Source organism: Pimephales promelas, chromosome 10 (assembly GCF_988280905.1).
Source record: "Pimephales promelas chromosome 10, fPimPro1.hap1.1, whole genome shotgun sequence".
NCBI lineage: Eukaryota > Metazoa > Chordata > Actinopteri > Cypriniformes > Leuciscidae > Pimephales > Pimephales promelas.
Genome location: NC_142778.1, coordinates 28,096,112 through 28,119,950, shown reverse-complemented (window position 1 = coordinate 28,119,950; position 23,839 = coordinate 28,096,112). Strand labels below are relative to the sequence as shown.

At 36.2% G+C, this 23,839-nt stretch overlaps 1 long non-coding RNA gene across 2 annotated transcripts in view; it reads left to right on the top strand.

Moving 5' to 3' along the window:
- The first annotated feature begins 6,799 nt into the window (after positions 1–6,799).
- The window catches only part of LOC148977430 (uncharacterized), a 32,748-nt gene continuing 15,708 nt past the window's right edge, over positions 6,800–23,839 (top strand). For both annotated transcript variants that reach the window (XR_016145385.1, XR_016145384.1), the window contains exon 1: positions 6,800–7,085. This is a non-coding gene — a long non-coding RNA (uncharacterized LOC148977430). The remainder of the gene's footprint in view (positions 7,086–23,839) is intronic.

The window sequence follows — 23,839 nt, the reverse complement described above, 5'->3', positions numbered from 1 at the left end:
CACCCATATTCCCTCCAAAATGAGGAATTTGTGGTTTTCCAATTATATTTATTTATTTCCCCCCAATCCTGACCTGGCAACACTATGTTTGCCTCCCTTTCCCATCTTTCTTTTATATATACTTTGTTTAGCTGTATATATGTAGCTGTGATTGGTCTATTTTTGGTGTCCGTCCAATACAGTAGTCATCATAGCATTATCTATCAATGACTTCATTATGTGTGTGGCCCCACTACTAAAGTGGTGACTAGGTCACTGACCTAGACAAAGAACAAAGAAAACATCATGATCATGCGTAATAAATCATTAGTCATGATGATATCTTAGTTAATGTTTTAATTAAGGTGTTGTTCATCCATGAAGTCATGAATGAAAAATATTGAACTCGTGTTAGTTCCTGATGATTAATGAGATATTAATGCATGAATGAATGCATAATTCATGCATTAATTTATACATGAATTCATGATAATTCATGTACCTTACCGTAAAGTGTTACCATATTTTTTCTTATTCTTGTTTTGAACAACATTTTTTTTTTTATATCTGATCCAATCTCATAGCCAGAAAACCAATCATATTTCTTTTGAACAACTGGGCCCTGGTAGTCATTCAGTTTAATTGTATGGAAAAGAGTCAGCTGGTTGGCATGAATGACTGAGAAGAGCCCTCCTGATTTTGTTTTAAGTGAATAAGAGCCGTTTTTCTGTCTACAATTGTGCAAAAGCGCTCAGGAGGTCAAGGATTTCCTCTTGGAGCGAGCTCTGCAAGTTTGCTTGTGTTCGCTCTGACATTTTAAGTTTCAAGAACATCCTTTCTATACCAAGTTTGACTTCTGATCCCTCGGGAGTCTTGGATCCGTTATTCTATCAGCAATGATTTTTCAGGGAGTCTTTATATCTGCAGGGATGATGTTGTACCATTAGGTTTTTAATGACTTTCTTAATCAAATTCAGCTTTACTCTAGCCTGTATAAATTTTAGCTGAGCAAAGGGAAACATTAAATGTAAATACTGTTCATACTGTATTCAAACACCGACTGGGCCTGGTTTCTCCCAAGGATTTTTTTCTCCATTCTGTCACCTGATGGAGTTTTGGTTTCTTGCCACTGTTGCCTTGGCTTGCCTAGGGGACATTTAATATTCAACAGTATTATTGATCTGTGTTGTATTATTTTCATGCTATACTTCCAGTCTATGTATACATCACTGAAGCTGCTTTGATACAATCTGTATTTTAAAAAGCGATATATAAATAAAGATGACTTGACTTGATTTGACTGTCAGAAAGATTTCTTTTAAAGAATTAATAATTGATCAGAAGGCAACAGTGGCAAGGAACCTCAACCTCTATCAGTTGACAGAAACGGAGGGAAAACATTTTTTGGTAAATAATCTCTTTACTTTTGTTTTACCCGCTCAGATTAGGAAGCTATATCACTTAGAGGTCCTTGCGTCTTCCGCAGGTCTCACAACACAATCTCGCCAGTTTTGTTCATCAAACAGAGGTAATGGCTATTATCTTAGACGGCCGGACTTACCCTTACACAATCAAAGATACTTGATACTTTGAAGGAATTGCATACACTTGAAATTAATATAATTGTTTTACTTCAGTAGAGGTATTGGCCACTATTACAGAAGTCGACCAACTTTACTTCTCTTTTAATAGCTTTTGGATTGGCCAAGTCCGTGATTTATGTATCTAAAGTACATTAATTTAAAAGGTATTAATTAATTAAGTGGTAATTAGACACACCCAGATTTAGGTTGATCAAAACAGCATTTCGCTGCCCTCAACTAACTTGTCTCTGCAAACCAAGTACACTTGAATTGATGTCAAATATCAGTCGTCACTAATCTGACGCAAGCTTGTGGGAAGACGAATCCGATAATCTACTTGGGAAAACAATCTTAGAGTCAGTCATCATAAAATTAAATGTTTACAATTTATTGACCAGGTAATGAAGCAATAATTCAAAATCCAATTCATAATAACGATTTTACCAGGCGCACTGAGAAATTTGAAATGTTATCAAACATCTAAAAAGTTACTTTTTTGTACACGCTTAATATTTCATGAGTTTTCAGTGAGTTTTAGGTGCGGAGGAGAAGGGGGAGATTGTCAAAGTGAGCAGTGAGCTGCACTGTGTGCTATCACTGTGTATGGGATGTTGCTGTTACATAATTATGCAAGGGAGGGTCAAATGTTTATTCCCAGGAGGCTTTTGCTCTCTCGAAGGGTTGCTCAGACTTTCTGGCACTCCCCTTGTACCAATGGCTGTCTAGTCAATGAGACCTTCACAGGGGTTCTGTCTCTAGGGCTTGTCTAGTTCTCCGCTGACATTCAGGGCTGTTGTGGTCGTCTCTTGGTGCAGGTCCACCATCTGGTCTGGATACAGAGCTGTTCCCGGCTAACTACGGTAAACTCGGGCTAAGAATGAGACGGAGAGACTAATATCAGCGTAGATGCCTTTCCTCTTACAATGTAACAAGTACATTGGATGTTATGGGAAGTGTTCCCGGTTCCGCTTGACCCAATTTATGCAGTCTCACAATTATTGAAATGTGATATTATGTATGCCAGGTTAAATAGATGGTTCTTGAATAGATTTTAATTGACAAGAGTATCTGCTTCCTGAAAAATATATTAAAATAGAAATGATTTTAAATTTGAATCATATTTCCCAATATTACTGTTTTTATTGTATTTTACAAACATGGTCAGCATAAGACTTCTTTCAAGAATATTAAAAAAAAAAAAATCTTCAAACTTTTGAACAGTAGTGTATTTTTGACATTCACTACGCAGACTGCAGAATACAATCTGAGTCATAGTTTAGGATATTCAATGTCACCAGAGACAGTTAATTTTAGTTGGCAAGTTTGGGAACTCGGCAATGAAAAACATGAGACATAGAAGATTTGTACTGTTTTGTGTGGACGTCTGCCATGTGTGTACTGGTAAATCCAAACATTCCTGTAGCATACCAAAATGAGCTTCTCTTTTTCCCTCACTGAGTTTTTTTTCCCATTTATGGAGTCAAACATATCAGAAACACTTCTATTTTGTAGACAAATGTTTATGTGATGGTTTAAATTAGAGTGATTCAATGACAGAAATGGGAGGAACATATAATCCTGCCCGTTACAACATGATCAGTTTACCTCATGTCATTTAACATTTTTTTTCATCTCTTCCATTCAAACTAACCTTGTCTCTCATTACAGACAGAAAGTCACAACTTTTTACCTTTTCCACATCTTGTATGTGCACAATATTAACATGTGAAAAGTCTGGTTTTGTCTTTATTCTAAACTGAGTATGAGAAGCATTTAAAAACATTTGAAACATATGGTCATCAGTTACAGTATAAAAGTAAAATGTGATATACAATATGGTGCAAAAATGTCTGAAACCAGAAGTGAAAATGATTCTATTTTGCATTTTTATAATTTAATACACTTTTGAATTAAATTTGATATTATCTAAAATTATTTTATACAATGTCTTAATGTACAATGCCATTCAACAGTTTAGGGTCATGTTTTTTTCTTGAATTTTTTTTTTACTTTTATTCAAAAAGAATGATTTAAATTGTTAAAAAGTCACTGAAAAAACATTTACATTGTTACAAAATATAATATTCAAATGAACGCTGCTCTTTTGAACATTCTATTCATCAAAGGATTCTGAAAATAATTTTCATGTTTTCCAAAAACAACAATGTTCACTAAATCAGCATATTAAAATGATTTATGAAGGATCATGTGATACTGAAGATTGGAGTAGGCTGCTGAAAATTCAGCTTTGCTATCACAGGAATAAATAATAATAATAATAATAATATATTACATATATTTTCTAAACAATATAAATAATATATTAAAATAGAAAATAACTCATTAAAAATGTAAATTTCTCCTTTTCCCTCTTCCCTTTTCCCTCAGCTCCACAAGTTAGTGTAAAACCTGATGCTCGTGTTCTTAGAATGGTTTGCAAATGACCCAAAGAGCATCATGTGCTTCAGTGGAAGCAAGCACTCATTTTTGTTCAAAGTAGCACAATGTTTTATTTAGACTAGTGATCTAAAAATAGTACAGAATATTAAACATTTCTCAATCACAATGTTTCTTTGTTTAAAATGCCTTGTAATCCTAAAACTTTATTTATTTTCACATTTAAATTAGATTTTAATTTTCAGCGTAGAACTCACTGTATATTTCTACAAAGCTCTAAAAACAGCAATTCTCTCAGCATACTGTAAGCAGACTTTGGCAGAGATGCCAGACGTTTGGAAATTGAGACATGTTCTCAAGTGCTAACAGCTATGTTTTCTATCTATACTACTATGAGAGATTTGGTGTTGTCTTTTCCAAGATATTGAGAAAGGTACATTTGAGAGAACACCTCTTAGGGTTGTAGGAACCAATGAGGCTGATTTTTCTGATTCTCTTACGGGAGGTTTTCTCATACTGCGTAATATCTTATGCTCGGGGAAAACCGCTTTTCCACGAGATATTGAAGCCAAAAATTATCCTTAATTTTGAATGAATGTAAAACGCGTTGCGGCAGCTTGCAGACATAGGCAAGACGGCTTGCGTGCCTATTGGCTGTCCTGCAGCAGCCTATCGAGAGAGGCCCTTGGCGATGTCAGATCCAATGGGGGTGCTTCGTGGCCACTACGTCACGTCCTGCCGCAATGCATTTTACATTAATTCAAAATTAAGGATAATTTTTGGCTTCAATATCTTGGAGAAAAGAGGTTTTCCTCGAGCATAAGATATTAGGCAGTACTCGTTCCCTCTTCTAGAGAGAACCGAGGTTACGTTAGTAATTAAGTATGGTTTATATTGCCTCTTCACCTCACTATGGGCTACAGTTGTTGTAGTTTGTGCAGTTATTTTTCTAAGCCACAATGTGATCCTGACACTCAGATAACTAAAGAATGGCACCCCTTCTACATGCTGTTTTCCCTCTAATCATAGGCACTTTCTCTCTCCGTCTTTTTCTCTCTTTCTCCCATCCATCGATCAGCATGCTGTCCCTGTCCCCAGTTTCCCGTCATCTTTTCAGTCACTCAATCAATTCACCTGCTTTGTCTCTCCTCATTTCAGTTGAAGCAGCTCAAACCCCAAATCAATGTCCTCTATTCTTTCAAATGCAGGGAATTTGTTTTTCATGCATCTCTTTGAGCCATTTGATGGAGCCAGTAAGGGGTGTTGGATGTTGAGGGCCATGCAGAAAAGAAAAAAAAAAGAGTTAGAGTCATCTTCTGTGGAGAGCGAAAAACATAATTGGAGTCCAATTCAGAAATAGAGCACTCAGAAAACTGCTGGTTTTATCGCTCTTATTGCTGTTTTCTTGTCTGCGCTGTTTGAGAGAGTGGTGTGACACACATTTTAAACTCTGAATAGTGGCCTAGCATACTACAATAGAAGAATTGCATGTGCATACATATAAATAAATCAGTTATTTCCACAGATCAGAAAGCATTAAGCCATTATGAACAAATGCAACTGCACACAAACAAGAGCTCTTAAAGCACAGTATCACAAGAAATTAGAATGTTGTGTGGTTGTACAAAATAAAAGCATTTTAATATATATACACTGTAAAAATGAATATGCTTTATCTAATCAATAAAATTGTGGCAACAGATTACAAGCAATATTATTTATTAAATTGAACAAATTAGAATTGAGTAATAGTTAATCAAATTAACATTCTAATTAATTCTAATTTGTACAATTTAATTAATAATATTGCTTGTAATATGTTGCCACAATTTTATTGATTAGATAAAGCATATTATTTTTTTCAGTGTGTATATATAGGTGCATAAACTCAGTTTAATGAGGTCTATGATCAGTCAGTTCCAAAAAAAGAAATAGAAAATCTAGTTGAAAGAAAACAAGTTGGAAAAAAAGATTAAATGCAATATTTGGTGATGATAAGAGTTACAAGCTATTTTTTGTAGGTCGGTCATGTTTGAAAAACAAGGTGGGAAAAAATCCCCAAAAAAGTACAAAAATGTAAAAAAAAAAAAAAATGTTGGGAAGTATAGTTATACACTGTGTGGGAGAAGTCCGTAAGTTTTAGTTCAATGCGATAAAATTAGCTAACATTTTCAGGGAAAAGAAAATCCTCTCTGGGTCAAAATGACCTGAACACAAGGGTAGAGGTCATAACATGAGAGAACATAAATAAATCTGAAGGCAAAGGTCACTTTAACAGTCTGTTCCCCAGGAAGAAGCACAGATCAGATGCAACATGATCAAGTTCTGTGACTGTCAGAAACCTCAGGAGTGCAATCGTGAACTGCAGAGATGCATATCGCACACTCGATCTGTAACCATTTTGTTGCTCACAATGATGGGCACGATTTAAAACAACTGCAATAAACAGCTCGTATGTGCCACGTATAATTTCTGCACTATTAGCTGCACCAAAGGCATTTGTAAATATAATTAGATTTTTAAAACCATGTTAAAGTGTTTCTTAATAGTTGCTAAGTTGTTTCTTGGGAATTGTCACATTCTGGGGGATTACTAGGGAGTTGTTAAGGTGCCGACTTGCTATGTTGTTGCTATTTGTCCACCCCCAAGTTTACATAATATTTCCTAAATATGGCTCTTAAGGTAAGAAACTGTCTTTATGTACCATGTATTTGATATATTTACACCTTCTTTCTCTTTCTTCCAGCCGTATCTTACTATTTTATTCATTGGCTCTCTTTTTCCCTGGCAGGTTGAGTCCATAAAGAGCAGGTGTTGTAGATGCAGGACATTCTGCTCACGTGGAAGGGGCTGTCATCATATTTATCCACGCTCGAGTGCTCAGTGGAGCCAATTGCACACAGCAAAAGAGACGGAGAAAATTGCACATGACCCAGATAATCTGGGTAGACTCTCTGACAGGGCTTAATTTAATTACAGGGCAATTAAAGATCAGTATGAAGCAGCGAAGGTCGGCCCCACCACAGAGTTGATGATCTCCCACAAGGCATCTACTCTACCTGCTGGCATGACAATCGCTCACGAGCATGATGCATTTCATGCTGCTGGGCAGAGTTAACTTAAGAGGTAGGTGATGTTTTGAGGTTAACACGCCAGGCAATTTAACATTTTTCTATAATGCCATTACATTTTTGAATGCATACATTATATTTAAAGTCATAGAGGCCTCCGCTGTTAGCTTAGTAGCTCACTATACACATCAAAGGTAGGGTAGGCAATTTTCCGAGTGACTGGCAATATAGCGAGCTAGCTTTGAAAGCATAAGATCCCACGCTCCCTTCAGAGCGCTCTACAAAGCCACGTCTCCTTCAAAATAGCAGGGAGCAACACAAGCATCACGAGAGACGGTGTTAAACTACCTCATGTCTCAAAGCACATAACATTATAAAAATAATGGTAACACTTTACAATACTGCACTAATATGCATTAATTCATACTTAACTAATGCACAGATAATCATGAGTTAATGTATAACTCATGAAGAACTAAACCATTAATTAATTATTAATGCATCAGCAATTAATGAAGAGTCTATATGATTAATAGATTACGTAATACATGAATTGCTATTAATTCAATGTGTAATTGTGTTTTAATTCCTTTATAACATATTTTATTAACTAAAAGTGTAAATTAATGTGTTAATTACCACAATTAGTCAATGCTATGCACTTCAACTTCCAGTTGTCTGCTTTAATTAATCATTAGCTAATGATCTGCAAAGGTATCATTATGTTATGACTTTACTTGTTGGGGCACATCATTTTTAACTATTCATTTAGTAATTGTAGTAATTTGCACATGAATTTGCACTAACAATGTAGTAATTAATCATGTATTGATGCATATTAGTGTACCTGTCATATTATCTGGATGCTGAAATACAAGACTTTGGCTCATTCTGGTAATTAAATAATCCACAATGACATTTAATTAATAACAATTAATATATGAACTAATACATTAAACTTACAGACTCTTAATTAGTTCCTAATGTGGTAATCATTACTGAATAGCTTAAATAATCATTAGTTACACATTAATTCAGTATTATCTGTGCATTAGTTAAGCATGCTTATTAGTGCACCCGTATTGTAAAGTGTTACCAAAATAATTAACACAAACACATTTAAAGAGCTCTGACCTGTATCACCACTGCTGCAGATTTAGGCATTGATATAATTGCCAATTATAATATCTTTTACAAATTATCTCCATCTCTTCCAAATTACTGTGGTTATAGTGGGAAAGTAGCATAGGCTAGTTGTTTTGGTTTAGGAGGGAGGGTTGAGACATGTCTTTAAATGTTCAAACGAAACCTGTGCCAGATTGACCTCTTGATACAGACATAAAAACAACCAGAGCACATAAACGATAGTAATAACATCAGACTCTTGCACTGAGCCATCATTTTATCACACCCGTTTTTCTGGTGCACACAGATAAATGGTGGCAGAGCCTAGCTGATGTGTTTTCTGCCCCTCACAACTGTCAGCAGATGTTTACAACTTAATTTATGGCAACTTGACTTGAGCTGCACAATTCTGCATGATGAATTGAGAATCATGATTTTTGTTGTTGTTGTTGTTTTAAACAGGGATCACGATTCTGGACAGACAACTAAACAAAATATCATGTATTTTACCTGAGGTTCTGACAAAATGTTAATTGCAGCGGTCTATCTATGTTTGAATGAATGATTCAATGACTCACTCCTAAATAGTTCGCATCTTTCATTTCTGGAAGAATCAGCATTTTTGGACAAATCTCTTGAATGAATGATTCAATGATATATATTTAAGTCACTTGTCCATGTAGTTGATCGTTATTTGAAGCACTGTTGCTTTCAAAAGTTGGATTTACTCTATTTTGATCATTGTCATAGACATCATTGTTTATGTCTGAATTATACATTTTTATCCCAGTACTTCTGTGCTAATATTACTAATGGCAACAGAAATAACTAAACTGTGTGGTTGAAAAGACTGTTTCTGAAGATGTTTCATATCTTTTGTAGGCTACATAACTGCTCTCTCTGGCTCCGCAGCAGCGTAAACACAGATTTTAATGTTCCGGTGTGATTTTGACAAAGGCTTAATGGACACACAGTCGACTCGTTGTCATTATTTAGGCGTTTGTGTGGGTGTTTGAGTCAAAATTCATAATTTTAAATCAATCTGTAGTCAATCATTTTTCTCCCTTAAAACGCATCTTTGATCACCAAAATTAGATATTTTAAAGAGTAACTAGAGATCTTTTGACATTTGTGTATAAAGTGTTTTATTTCTACAATATATGGTGTAAAAACGTCTTAGTGCTGCCCTCTTCAGGTTGAACGGTGGCCACTGCAGCTGAATTTTCCTATTGGATGTTCCGCACTTCCTGACGTACGCAGGTTTCAGCTGACGAGCGGCAGTATAAAAACCGGCTTGTTTCGTCAAAATCACTGTAGGGAGTCAGGAGTTGAAATTGCGAGTATTGAAAACTATCAGGATAGAGTGTTTTACCATCTATTTCGTTCCCTCTATCTCCGCTGGGGTCTGCCCACTTTTTCAGCATTTTTCAAATATTGCCAGTGGGTCGAGTCAGGCTCTGACCAGGAGTTTAGTTACCCTTTAACATTTTTTTTCTTGTGAAAATAATTTATTCATGCCTTAAAAAAAACTTGAATGTAACTCCCTTGTTTCATTTAGTATATGCGGAACCATGAATATGTAAATGAGTACCCGCCTCCAATCAATCACACAAGCTCAGAGATCCACTTGGTCAACTTTACTATACGCTACACGATGGCAAGTGGAAATACTGGTTTAATTCAGCCATGATATATCTTTGACCCAGAAACTGATTCAGAAGAAGAGGAAGAGTGAATTTTGCAGGCCCGTCTACAAGTCAATAAAAATCAGTATCCTAAGAAACGCTTTGAACAACTGGCATATAGTTTAACATAACATATACATCATATTCATAATTCACTGGCTAGATTGCTAAATGTACCTGATTTTTTTTATCAACAGAAAAATATACAGGGATAGCCTTCTCTTGAGTCTCCCCTCCTTCGCAGCAAAGTTATGATATGCTAAAGCCCGTCCATATGTTGATGTGATTAGTTACAAGGTTGTCTTTGGTTCACTGCAATTTTAAGGAGAAAAAAAGTCAGCAATGGTGTTGACTTGATGAATTTGCACATGGTTTGTCTTACAGCATATTAAAAACACCCCATTGAAATATACACAATGGGTATTTTCCCATCTAAACAGAGGCAGAGAAGAACCCAAATTAGGCTGACTGACAGCAGGTGTCATTGATCTACGATTACTTTTAGTTGAATTGAGGCGCCCTGAGCTCCCCAACAGCCGTCAATCACTCCTCTCACCTCAGCATATCCTGGGGGCCAGAAGGAGGATTGTCCTCCAGAGCAGAGCTGAACCGTGAGATTAAGTGTGACAATTTCTCTGCCGCCACAGAGGAAATGCTAATCCATTTCCCATCAGGAATCGCCAGGAGTGTGTAACATTTGTTTCAGAAAGAACATAAAACTACTGTACACATGTGCTGCCCACAGATCTGAGTCATATAGATCTTATAGATTAATTTATTTTGATTCACAACAGTGAGTCATACATCATCTCTCTCTCACACACACAAAAACTGTGGGTTTTGTGCTTCTCAGGAGAAAGCATGATACAAACTGAACTGTTTTAATGTCAAGCTAGGCAGACATTATCACAACACGTTTAGACGTAAAGGTACATTTTAGTGGAGATTAAAAAGCTTTTTAAAGTGCCCTTATTTATGGATTTTTTAAAAATTATCTTTTATGCGTGTAATGTAGCTGTACATTAATGTAAAGATTCTGCAAAGTTGTAAAGCTGAAAGTGCATCGTAAATAAAGTTAGTTTATCTCAAAAGAAAGAGGCGACTCTGAACCATTTAAACTTTTCCTCTTTGTCGCCATCTCTGTTCGAAATCTGCAATTGCAGTTATTCGCGGAATTATCAACTTTACGCGAGTTGTACTTCAACACTCTGGACACGGCACAGCGCGGATGAACACAATGTTTGAGTAGACTGTGAGGCTGTCAGTCGCCGCGATGGTGTGAATACTGGCATTCAGAATTGCAGATTTTTCTTTTTGGAAGTATGACCAACATAAGAATTTTCACCAGAAAATGCCATCTGGACTATTAAGTAACATCTACTTTTGTTCGGGTTCTGACATTGCCGTAAATCGCGCTGATTAAATCTAACAATCGCTTATAAGTTTTCATATACCACAAAACTGTGCAAATTATACTTTTTTCTGCATTTCTGTTTTGTAAATATATACATAATATACATGTCATAATATACATAAAAATCATCACCTTTATTTATAGTGCTTTATACAATAGAGATTCACAATTGTAACAATTGTGCTGTAAAGCGGCTCTAACAAGCCAAAAAGCCTTTATACAGCAAGTCAGTTCAGTGTTGATTCAGTTCAGTTCAATAACTGTAGTTCATAAATTGTGCATGCATACTGTATATACAGTGTATTTATGCACATACACATAGGTGTGACAAGCTCATTTACACTCCACCTCACTAAATTAGCCCATTTTAAAAATGAAATTGACTGACATCCAAAATTATTTTAAATAAAAAAGTTGACTAAGAAACAATTGATTATATTAGTTTACAAGTATTGGACTTTTTTTTTTTTTAAATCATAAGTAAAATATCACTATGATTTATTTTTATACAATTCCTCCAGCTACACCTTTATAGACTCAGTCAGAAGGAAATGCTCAACAGGAGCAGCTGATGTGCTGTCATGAAGCTTTCCTGTCTCTGATGGATGTTTTCCTCTGTCTGGCTCTGCTAAAGTGCTCTGGAGGTCGGTCTCCTAGTCAAAATGTGGTTATCACCACTCCACGGGCATGCAGCTGTGTTTGTGCCAGTGTTTCTGCCATGTTTAATTCATAAAGCCAGTCTGGCATGTGACTGCCATTGAATAGTTACACACAACGCTGAACCCTGAAGCTCTCCAGCAAGCCTTCCTCAATGCACTGCACTACCACTCTCACTTGACTTGTTCTGATATTTTCATCATCTCTCAAAGGGGTGTCCTCATTCACTAAGCCCATTTTTTTCCACACTGCTTCGCAAGATTAATTTTCTTTGCTGATTAAAAATTAATTGTGGCATATGAATATGTTAAGTATGAATAGCATATCGGTGCATTGTTTTTGTAAGCTAATTTAATAATTAACAGTAATGATTTAAGCGAGTCAATTCGAGTTGATCAAAAAAAAATAGCTTCTTCTGTAAAGGAATTTGATTATGATTTATTTTATCAGGAGCAGCAAAATGTTCTAATTTGAAAGATAAAATGTGAAAAACTAAAAGCAAGAGTAAATTAGGTTAGACTTGTTTCCATGGCTACTTTTCACATGGTAACTTTTCACAAGGTCCTATGCACTACAGGTTTAAAGTGTTTTAGTGTTCGCTTCTGATCTATGGAGGGATTATTGGGTCAGATTGAAAACTAAAATGAATTTGGTATTTAGGATCAAATAATCAAATTTGTTGTTTGTTTAACCACGTTGGCTAATGATGATGTCATTGAATATAACTTATTTTAATGAATCCGTTTGAGATCGAATAGGCCTGTTTTGCTAAAAAGGATAAAATATCTTGCTTTGTTTCCATATTCAATCGTAATCTGGTTTTACGTAGGCTAGGCTACTAGAGTAGGTCTAAGTGCGCACACACATCCAAAGTCTCCAAAAACGGTGCTTTAAATTTCGACAGACTAAAAGAGGAAAATTAGCTACATTTGTATAGGCTATAGCCTATTCAAAATAAAAGATAGATAGCATAGGCCTTCTGAATGTCAGCGTGCTTATTTGGCTCAAGATAAGGATTATCATGCAAAGAAAACGATGGTCTGGTTGATGTCTGTCGTTCCAAACACTCAAATTCGTGATACTGTTTGCGGAAACACTGAGTCGTAGAACAAGGTAACGATGGAACTTGCGACCATATTTTCCTTAAAGGAGTTCACTTTTAAAAAAAACTTTTGCTGATAATTTACTCACCCCCATGTCATCCAAGATGTCCATGTCTTTCTTTTTTCAGTCGAAAAGAAATTAAGGTTTTTGATGAAAACATTCCAGGATTTTTCTCGATATTATGCACTTTACTGGTAACCAAACGGTTCAAGGTCCAAAAGACAGTTTCAGTGCTAACTGCAAACTGTTCAAAGGGCTTTAAACAATTCAAGACGATGAATAAGGGTCTTATCAAGCGAAACGATCACTCATGAAAAAAAAAAGTTTAAGTTTTATAAGCTCAAATGGTCGCCTTGCTCTGTTCTGTGATGCGCGTTCGTGACTCTTCTTCGAACTCGTTTATCAAAATGAATGAATCTTTTTTGTGTCATGTGGTTCATTCAACGAACGAAATGAACGAATTGACTCAGAAAAAGATTTGTTCATTTTGATGAACGAGTTCGAACAGGAGAGTCACGAACGCGCATCACAGAACAGAGCAAGGCGACCATTTGAGCTTATAAAACTTAAACTGATTTTTTATTTTTTTTTATGAGCGATCGTTTCGCTTGATAAGACCCTTATTCATTGTCTGGAATCGTTTAAAGCCCTTTGAACAGTTTGCACTGAAACTGTCTTTTGGACCTTGAACTGTTTGGTTTCCATTGAAGTCCATTATATGGAGAATGAATGTTTTCATCAAAAACCTTAATTTCTTTTCGACTGAAGAAAGAATGACATGGACATCTTGGATGACATGGGGGTGAGTAAATTATCAGCAAAAGTTTTTTTTAAAAGTGAACTCCTCCTTTAACGATGCTTTTGGGAAACACACCCCTGTGTAATAGTGGCATTAAGTAGAAAGTAGGCTACAAATAGTTTATTTTTTATCGCTCAAATATTATCAAAAACGTCTCCTGAAGTGTTCTCACACCTGCTATGAGCTATCATTCACAAAATGCAACTTACATTCCCTCTTACAGTAGGCTACGTCTGACATTCAAGTCACTCCATGTAGAACAATGTCACATGAGGTTTTCTCAACCTGCACACAATCCGTGACTAAAGTAACCTTGTCTATCGCCATGACGATAAACAACACCCCCACAACCTGTCCACCCCTCGCGTTTGTCAACTTGTGGCTAAATCATTGTGGAACAGAAGGTAGACATAAATCACATCTAACTTACTCTGACAAAAACAACCGAATTAATAATTCATGCAGCTTTCCACACAATAGTTTGCCCAGTGCTTTTAAAAAATTACCAGTTTATATATATAAATATTTTAAAATGACATCCTGAATATGGTTTTGGTTTAGATTATGCTATACTTTTAAACAACTACAAATTATTTTGTCATTTGTGTGTAATCACTTGTTTGGTTTGTTGAAAGCATTGAATGCCCTCCTTGTCTTTCAGCAGTTTAATATTTAATGTCACTTCCTTGTTTTTTAGGTTAGAGAGTTGATCTCATATTTAAAATATTTCTCTGCCACACGCCTAAAAAAAACCTCCTGCCTGGAAATAGGCTTCTTAGTTTGTATTCCTTCAAGAAGGCCTTTTCTTTTTTTGTATTTTTATTAAAGGAAGAACAGAGTGACGTATCATACAGAAAGTTAACAATGCTCCAATTTTTTTTTCAATTTTCACAACCCACCCACTGAACAGAGAAGAAAAAAATAATATAGTGAAATATATAAATGATATATTAAAAATAAAATAATAATAATAAATCAAAAATAATAAAAAAATTCCAAATGAAAAAACAGAATTTCAAAGTTCTTATATTACAAACAGTGAGAAAATAATTGACATCATTGTTAGCCCATTGTGTCGAATTGCATTATCAGTTCCAATGTGCTCCGGGCTTTTGGTAAAAATATTAGTATTAGTTGGGGGAAGAGTTACGTTTTTTTTTTTTAAATAGGAAATCATTGGGGACCACACTGAATAAAAACGTTTGGTAGATCCTCTAAGAGAATATTTAATTTTCTCTAGTTTCAAGAACAGCATCACATGTTGATTTCCGGTTTGATTTCCAGTCAAGCAATGTTCATCTCCGAGCCAAAAGACATGCAAAAGCGCATGCGTCTTGACAATTTTTTGGATATCTTCTATCTAGAAGGCCTTTTCAAATTCATCCAGATCCCCCCCACTTCTCATTTTGCTCTAATTTCTTTCTGTGATGTTGAAAGGCGGCATGCTTTTAACCTTTAATGCTTTTGCTTTACATGGGCTCTCAGTGCTAGTCTGCTGGAGGCGGGTATATTCTACATTGTTATTTAATTGCTATAGACTTAATAATTCCTTTCAATACATTACTTTTTTATTACAAATGTACCAAGAATACGGCAGTATAATCAGACATGAGATCATACGACTGATTCGAGCATGTGAAGTGCTCTTTTTTGTGTCTGTACTGGGTTTGTGTGTGTACGCCTTCCCTAAAGCACAGCACCCATGTGTTTGAAGTGCCATCCTCCGTCTGTTGTCTAACAAAGCACATGTATCCCCTAAGCTTGTGTCCTCCACATTTAAAAAACACAGGCTCTCAGCTCACCCTCACAGTCCTTTATTCTTCCTACACTTTATTTTAAATTACCATACAACTCATTGTCTTGCCATCAACGTGGTTATTGTGATCCATTCCATCCATCAGCGTAATAATCAACACTGTAATCCAAAAGTGATCATTCAAGTGTGGACATCAAACGAGTGGACCTTGAGCTCAAGAACAGCTGGGCAGCTTTAACAATTGCTATTTCATTACCGTGACTGTTTTTAGAGAGAGAAGCAGGTGCACTTGTGTTTGCCATGAAAAGAGAGGTCATGATAGTTTCTGACCTCTGTACAAGTGCACACAGTACAAGATGTTCACAATAACAAGTTTGGGTTCTTTTTCTAAAAATGGTCATGGGAGCAGCTGTGGCCTTATAGCGGAGCATCCAACTAAGCAAATAAGCATTGAAATACACTGTCGTTCAAAAGTTTGCGGTCAGTAAGAAAAAAAGTATGCTTAATACTTTTTATTCAGCAAGGATATATTAAATTGATCGTAAGACGTCATCTAACTGACGCTTTTTACCATACGTCAACATTCGACGTTTTAGGGTACCCTTTAACGTCAGTTAGATGACGCGGGTAGGTTTAGGTCTGGGGTAGGGATAGCGTCATCTAACTGACGTTAAAGAGTACCCTAAAACGTCGGATGTTGACGTATGGTTAAAAGTGTCAGTTAGATGACGTCTTGGGATGAGAACAGGCTGAACCTGACAGTAAGTAATTTTACATTGTTAAAAAAAACGTTAAAGCTACACTGTGTGATTTTTACCCCCATCTAGCAGTGAAAAGGTATATGACCATCCAGTGAATATTAGTTTCTGTTCCTCTCAATTCCTACGGTGGCCAATGTAGTCCAATTAACATGGCTTCCAGTTCGACCTCGTCCATGAGTGTTAACTCAAACGTAAACACAAAAGGCGAAGCGTGAATTAACGGGTATGTCCCTCTTTGGCTAATGTACTTTCAAGATGGAGGGGCAACATGGCGACCGACATTACAACCCCTTACCCGTATGTATTTTCAATGGCATATTATACACTCACGAGAATAATTTATTAATTGAGTAAATATACATTAATGAGAACTAAGTGTTTTTAGCTAAGAATAAACTAAAAGAGTTACACAGTGTAGCTTTAATAAAGGAATCCTGAAAAATATATATCGCAGGTTTCACAAAAATATTAAGCAGCACAGCTGTTTGATGATAATAAGAAATGTTTCTTGAGCACCAAATTAGCATATTCGAATAATTTATGAAGGATTATGTGACACTGAAGACTGTTAAAAATTCAGCTTTGCCATCACAGGAATAAGGAACATTAAAAAAAAAATTAAAATAGAAAATAGTTATTTTAAATTGTAATACTTCACAATATTATACTTTTATATTTGAGATACAGAATATTTGCAACCGACTCCAAGATTTTGAATAGTGTGTATTTCCTCTTTAGTATTGTTTCAGCAACTTTACATTCAACATGGAAAGTTCCTATTGAACGGCAACTTGTGAATCCACATGCCCGATTTCAAGAGATGCGGGGGTTTGACACCACACAAGCACTGCGGCACCCAGAGAGATAATGATAATGATACACAACTAATGATACACAGCTAACGATAAACATTCACTTCTATGCGAATGAAATGCATCAATTAGTCAAAGTTCCCACAAAAGAAAATCTGTAAACACATGTGTGTGAATTACTGTAAAGAGCTTTCTTTGTTGAAAACTGTATGCAAAATGTAAATACTATTATTGTTAGCATCATTTCTGAGGTGCAATCTGTCTTTATTAACAATGAACAATTGCTAAGCAGATGCATGGCATTGCAATTTGTTTCTTTGAATGTATGAATCATTTTGAGCCTTAGGGAAAGGACCACCTTGCGTCCACACATACTAAAAAGGCAAGCTTTCCCACTGACATAGGCCAGGATTGTAATTATTATGAGTACTGATCAATATTGCTGAATAGACAAGACTGACTAGCATTTATTTTATTAAATTAGTTTTGCCCCGCCTCAAGCACTAAACAGCAGGGGAGGTAATCAGTCACCCTCCACATTCCCTCTAAAGCAAAACATCACACTTCATGCCAAACTCCTTGAATGGGTTAAATTATCAATGTCTAAAAGGTTGTAGATGTTTTTTTTTTCACAGAAGAAGGAACATATGTTTAAACACAACAACGCACCCACACGCCTCCACACACACCGGATTTAGAGGAAACGCAGTCACTGTGTGATCGGGGTAGTATCATGGCCAAGCAGATCTGGCTTTCGGCACCCTGCGGAGGCTGGAAAAGACAAATTAAGCAGCGGCGTGTAGAGCCTGTTCACACTGACATACATGAAACAGTGTTAACGGAGGGCAGGAATGCCTTTGAAGCTAATGAGAACAGTAGGAAAAACACTCAGAATATAAAGTTCCTTAGAATCCTGTACGGACATCATCTCTGCTGTAATTGTAAACTTACAGGGGTCCAAAATGAAACTGGGGAATGCTTTTATTTAAATTTTTTTTATTCAAACTGGAAATACAAGCATTAGTATATTAATGTATAAACAAAGTAAAAATGGTAACACTGTACAATAAGGTCCCATCCCATTAGTTAACTTACAATTATTTGGAAATATTTAAAACGAAGGAAAAATGGTTGTTACAATAAGGTCCGATTAATGTTAGTCAATGCATTAAAGGGTTGGTTCAGGATTTTGGAACCAATTATCAGACCTCATTTCCAAGTTAGTCTGGGTGTTATTTATCAGTGGAGACAGATTTCAAAAGTCATCAAGTTCTTCCAGTTGCATAGTTCGCCAGTGCTAGGCTAGTACGAGTCAACGTTAACTGCTAGCTAGCCTGCCATTAAAAACAGTTTTACCCACTTCACAGTACACCAAAAGCAAATAAATTATAACGCCAGACTATCAATGTAAATGTCTGTTGAGAGAATGTTAGAAATCAAACTACCCTTTTATCACATTGCAATAAATACTTTGTTCCCTGTATTAGCACAGTCTACAGTAGCGACAGAGTGATATTACTGTAAGTTACCTAGGCAACCGAGAGAAGTAGTTAAAGAGAGGTAGTACAGGTCATAGATATCCATAATAAAGGCTAGATGTCTTGTCCGCACTGCTCAAGGGGGTAATCCATCGACCGGAAGTTGAAGCCGGCCGGGTGCTGCCATCTTGTAGCAGAACTTCACTTGAGTTAGCATTTCCATTGACTCCCATTCATTTTGGCGTCACTTTGACAGCGAAAAACTTTACATCTGAGGCGTTTGAAGACTCCATTTGTCCATTATTTATTTCTAAAGAAACACGACAATGTATAAAATGCTTTATTACCTTGTAGCTTACGTTATGGCCCCCGTAGAAGCAGTTTTGTTTGTAAAAGTAGGATAACGATTGCGTCATAACCACGCGACTTTGTCGCAAAGTAGACATATTACCGTATGGACAGGAAGAGAAGCTTGCGCACAATCGGGGAAACGTGGAGGCAAAATGACAAAATAATTAATCAGAATACCTAGCAAAAGTTTCGCCTGCGCCTCGCTCATTGACAGCTCCTACTCACACTCTCCGCCTCTGCATGTTTGGGAGGGAATGATTCAGATTTCTCATGCCACAGCCACTAGAAGACAGACGGGTTGCTCACGTCACATCTACGTCATCAAGCTCTGTTTGAGTCTGCACGTCAATAATGGAAAACCTAAAAAATCGCTAAAAATGGGCTTCACTAGTCTCAATTGTGTTCCAATGAGATGGCTCTGTCCACTTCTTATACTGTCTATGGCGCTGCAGGCCACACCCGGCGGCCATCTTGTCACAGGCTCCCTCACTCGTAACATTGTGTTTTAATGGTGCTTTTTAAATAACCATAAACGTTAATAACATTTGTAAGAAACCAAACCATTTGTAAATCCATCAAGATTTCAACGAGATTAGAGTATTTGTGCTCGTGCAGATCACTCATCTTACATCAGGTAGCACAGAGCCGCCAGAAAGCTTGCCTGTGACAAGATGGCCGACGGTGATGACGATAGAGACTCCGCCTTTATGGATATCAATGGTACAGGTAGTCCCGACTGTAGTGCGCTCATAATATTGCTCCCGAGTGCTTTTTTTTTGTTCTGTGTTTACTTTTCGACGCAGTACTACTAACCGGAGTAAAGTAAAATTCCGCCGCTGCTGAGAAACTAGTTCCTAGTTAAACTATTTAACATTATTCTCTCAACAGACATGTACATTGATAGTCTGGTGTTATAACTTATTTGCTTTTGGTGTACTGTGGAGTAGGTAAAACTGTTTTTAATGGCAGACTAGCAGATACTGTTGACTCACGCTAGCCTAGCACCGACGAACTATGCAACTGGAACGACTGGATGGAAATTTTTTGAAACTGTCTCCACTGATAAATAACACATAGGCTAACTTGGAAATGAGGTCCAATGTCCAAAATCCTGAACCACCACAATGAGCTATACATTTGTTATAGTATTAATCTTTGTTAAAGTTATTTAATAAAAATACAATCTCAAGTTCATGAAATAATTTTAACAGATAGCCTACACCTTTTGATTTGAATTTGTTTATGTATTAGTAAATAATTAACAAAAACTTTTGAAACAGAAACAAGAAAAATAGATTGAAAAATGCTTTAGAAGTGTTTTTCATTGTTAGTATAATGCAGTAATGTTATAATGCAGTTAAACTAATGTTAAAAAATGGAACCTTATTGTGAAGTGTTACCAAAAGAAATATTTAAAACTGAACATTTAAGAATTATTTAAAATTTGTGTTAATTCAGTTTGGGGGGAATTAATGTAAAGTTTTAGAATTTCTGAATGTTAATTTGCAATGAAAAATACAACGAGCAAAACTGCAAAATAGAAGCATTTTCACTTGGAAATGAAATGCTATGACAATATGACAAAATGAATAAGAAATATCTAAGAATATTTAAAAACACCTTTAGTTAATCAGTGGCGTTCAGATGTTTAAATCACTGGACATATAGAAGGTAAAAAAGAAAGAAAAGGTTACATTTGACATTAGATAAAGTAACAACAGTTCACTGTAGTAATTGAACCTTTTTTGGACTGAGATTAAATCCTTTTTGTGTGTGTGATGATGTCTCTGTGTGTGACACTTTTAGCTCAACAATTCTCAGAGCTACTGTGTCTCTTTCACTCCTTTATCCCTTTGCAAAGATTTGATCATTTCATCTGTGTCATGGTTAGCAGAGAGCTTATCCTCACAGTCTGATCTTCCACCAAATCCTGAGCTTTTCTACCAAAAGATACGAGCAATCTGACAGGGCAAAGACTTTAGTGAGAGCAAGAACATGTGATACTCCAGTCTGCAGATATGGTTTCTTTGAAAGAGCACCATCAAAACAAAATCATGATGGATTTCATTTTCCTGGGTTCTTTCCTTATGTTTCTGACTGCTAGACAAAGAAAAAATATAGGTTATCAGTCTTGCTGTGATGTAAAACTGTGAGTCGTTTTTGAAAAGGGCAGAAATGTTTCGAAAGCTGCAATTGTCACTTTTATTTCTCATGAATATCTTTAGGGGGCGCTCTGATTAGTCTAATGTCTGGTTTTGATGAGTCTACTGAGAATTGTTTGTCAGTTATGTAATGAATCATTCACTCAATATATGTACATGTTGTCACTTCTTCTTGAGTCTTGACTCCGATTTAACATTAAAGGCAGAACACTTTCTGTCATTTTAGTGTCTGCATGAGTTAATCGCAGCTGCTAACACTCTTGGGCTCTTGAAACCCCGCCCTCGGCAGCAGCTAATTTGCATTTAAAGGGCCAAACACAAAACGGTGCGTTTTTGCAAACCCTAAAAAAGCGACAACTTTAACATGCTATGTAAAAATATATTCTGTGGTGTATGTTGTGCTAAATCTTCACACACACACACACACACACACACTCTGGGGACATCAGAGATTTATTTTTTTACATCTTGTGAAAATGGTATTTTACCACCCCTTTAAAGCTTTTTTTATCAACATAACATTGATTTTTGTATTGAAAGATAACAAAATGTAAGAATTGTATAGATTTTTGGTATCTCAAGCAATATTATGGACAATCTTTACTTTGATATGACGATTTTATCTTTGTCACATACTGTATATTTAATCATTATCACAGACTTTTAGTTTGCTTTTCATTACTTCCTGTTGTCTTTGTTCACTTTTCCAGCTCTAATCAGTTATCATGGCCTTTCATTTGATCATCACACCTGTAAGTCTTTTAGTTCATTATCATTAAATACTTAAGTTCCTTGGTTTTCTCTGTTCTTTGCCGGCTATTGCTTGTGTGTAGACATTCTGTTACACTGTGATGGAGTTAGTCTCATTATCTGAGAAGTTTATTCTTTTATTATATACCTTTTGATTGGAACTTTTGACTCATCTTAATTCATCTTTGGACTCTGACAATCTTGAAAGGCATCACATCTTGCAAGAGCAAGTATTTGTCTTGAACAGTGGCTTTCAGTGATGAAAGGATTCATTCACGGGCATCTGACATCATCAGCTGGATCTGTGAACCGATGCCATCGGAGAGAGAGTGAAAAGAAGAGAGAGCTGAAATGAGAGGAAGATGGTGATAAGCAAATCTGATGAAGTGTTTCTGTTTCCCGTTCTGAGGAACTCATCTAATTTTATCTGTCCATCTTTTCCGTCAAGGCACAACACTTCGACGTGCTTGCCCGCCACTCTCTCTTAGAGAGAAAATCTGTTTTCAGCTCTCTATGGAAATTACTTTTGACAGTTACTCATAAGTGGGTGATTCACACAGACCGAATGAACAAAAGATGGCACAGAAAGAAAAAAAACGATTTAGATCTAACCCGCATAATGGATATGTGTTATTAAGTTTTTAATATTGTGCATTTTGAAGGCCAAGGGCACATGGCAGAAAAGCGAGGGCCGCTGACGAACACGACTCTGTCGGCAGCCTCATCTTGTTGAATGACACCTCAGTTTTGAAAAGATGGCTTATCAACACTAGGATTGGCACCACTGCACCTGGCCGGAAATCCATTCTCAGGAGCGTCTTATCTTCCCCGGCTACAATCCTCCAATCTAATCAGGGAAAAGTGAAGTGAAAAAGAATGTAACCTTAGCAACCAGCTGCCAAGCTACCTGCAATGCTTTCCATGTTGAGCCAAACATTATCATAAGGTCGCTATTTTTACCTTATAGACGTGTTAGAATATGCCTCTTTTGCATGCCGATTGGTCAAGGGAGAGTGTGACACATTTAAGAGTATTTGTGTTTGAGTGTGGCTATGTGTGCTGACCTTTAAGAGAAAACTACACAGCCAATAGCTCATGTCCCGCAAAGATAAACACCACACTTCAAGTGCGCTGACAGAGAATGCAAGAAAACTATACAAATGTTTTAGAAAAGAACTACATGAAGAACTATTATTCTACATGGGGCACTCGGTCAGTCCTGTTATTGTATTAAATTCGAATAAAAATGCGCCTCTTGAATGATGTACATGTTTGAATAACCTTCTCAACTTCAATTTTAAAAATATCTTGATGACGTAAGCAGCCTGAAATTGAACATTTTTCAAAACAGGAAAGTTTGGTTGTTTGAAATGTCATCAATATCTAAACACTGTAAAATGTGACCAGTCTGAGGTAACCCGTAAATAAATTGCATGCATTTTTGCATGTGAACTTGATAATTCCACATAACGTATTTCTTTAATTACGCATTGTTTATTTACTTAATCATTTTAAGGCAACGGGTCTTTTCACTTTTTTTAAGTTAAACCAACTGATCACTTTTTTACAGTGAAAATCTTATTCCTCTAAATCAGTCAGATTGTAGTAGAGGGTTATTTTGTGGTCACGTGACAAGAAAAATATAAAATTAGACTCACTATAGAAGGTCATAATACTTTTTTCCCCTAATTTTTTAACCATTTTATTAAAATAAATATTTTGATATTTTCATTGTCATAACGAATGTATGAAAAATGTATGATTACAAAGATTTTTTTTTCATCCTCATTTTTATATTTGTCATTGACCCATATGTGCATTTTTACACCTACTGTATGGGCTGATGTTATTGGCTCATTTACTTCAGAGTGCAGTCCTGCTATTGACTGCTCAAGATCTCATGCAATGTGAAATTATCATTACTTTCGGCAACCAGTAATTCACCCCCCCTTCAG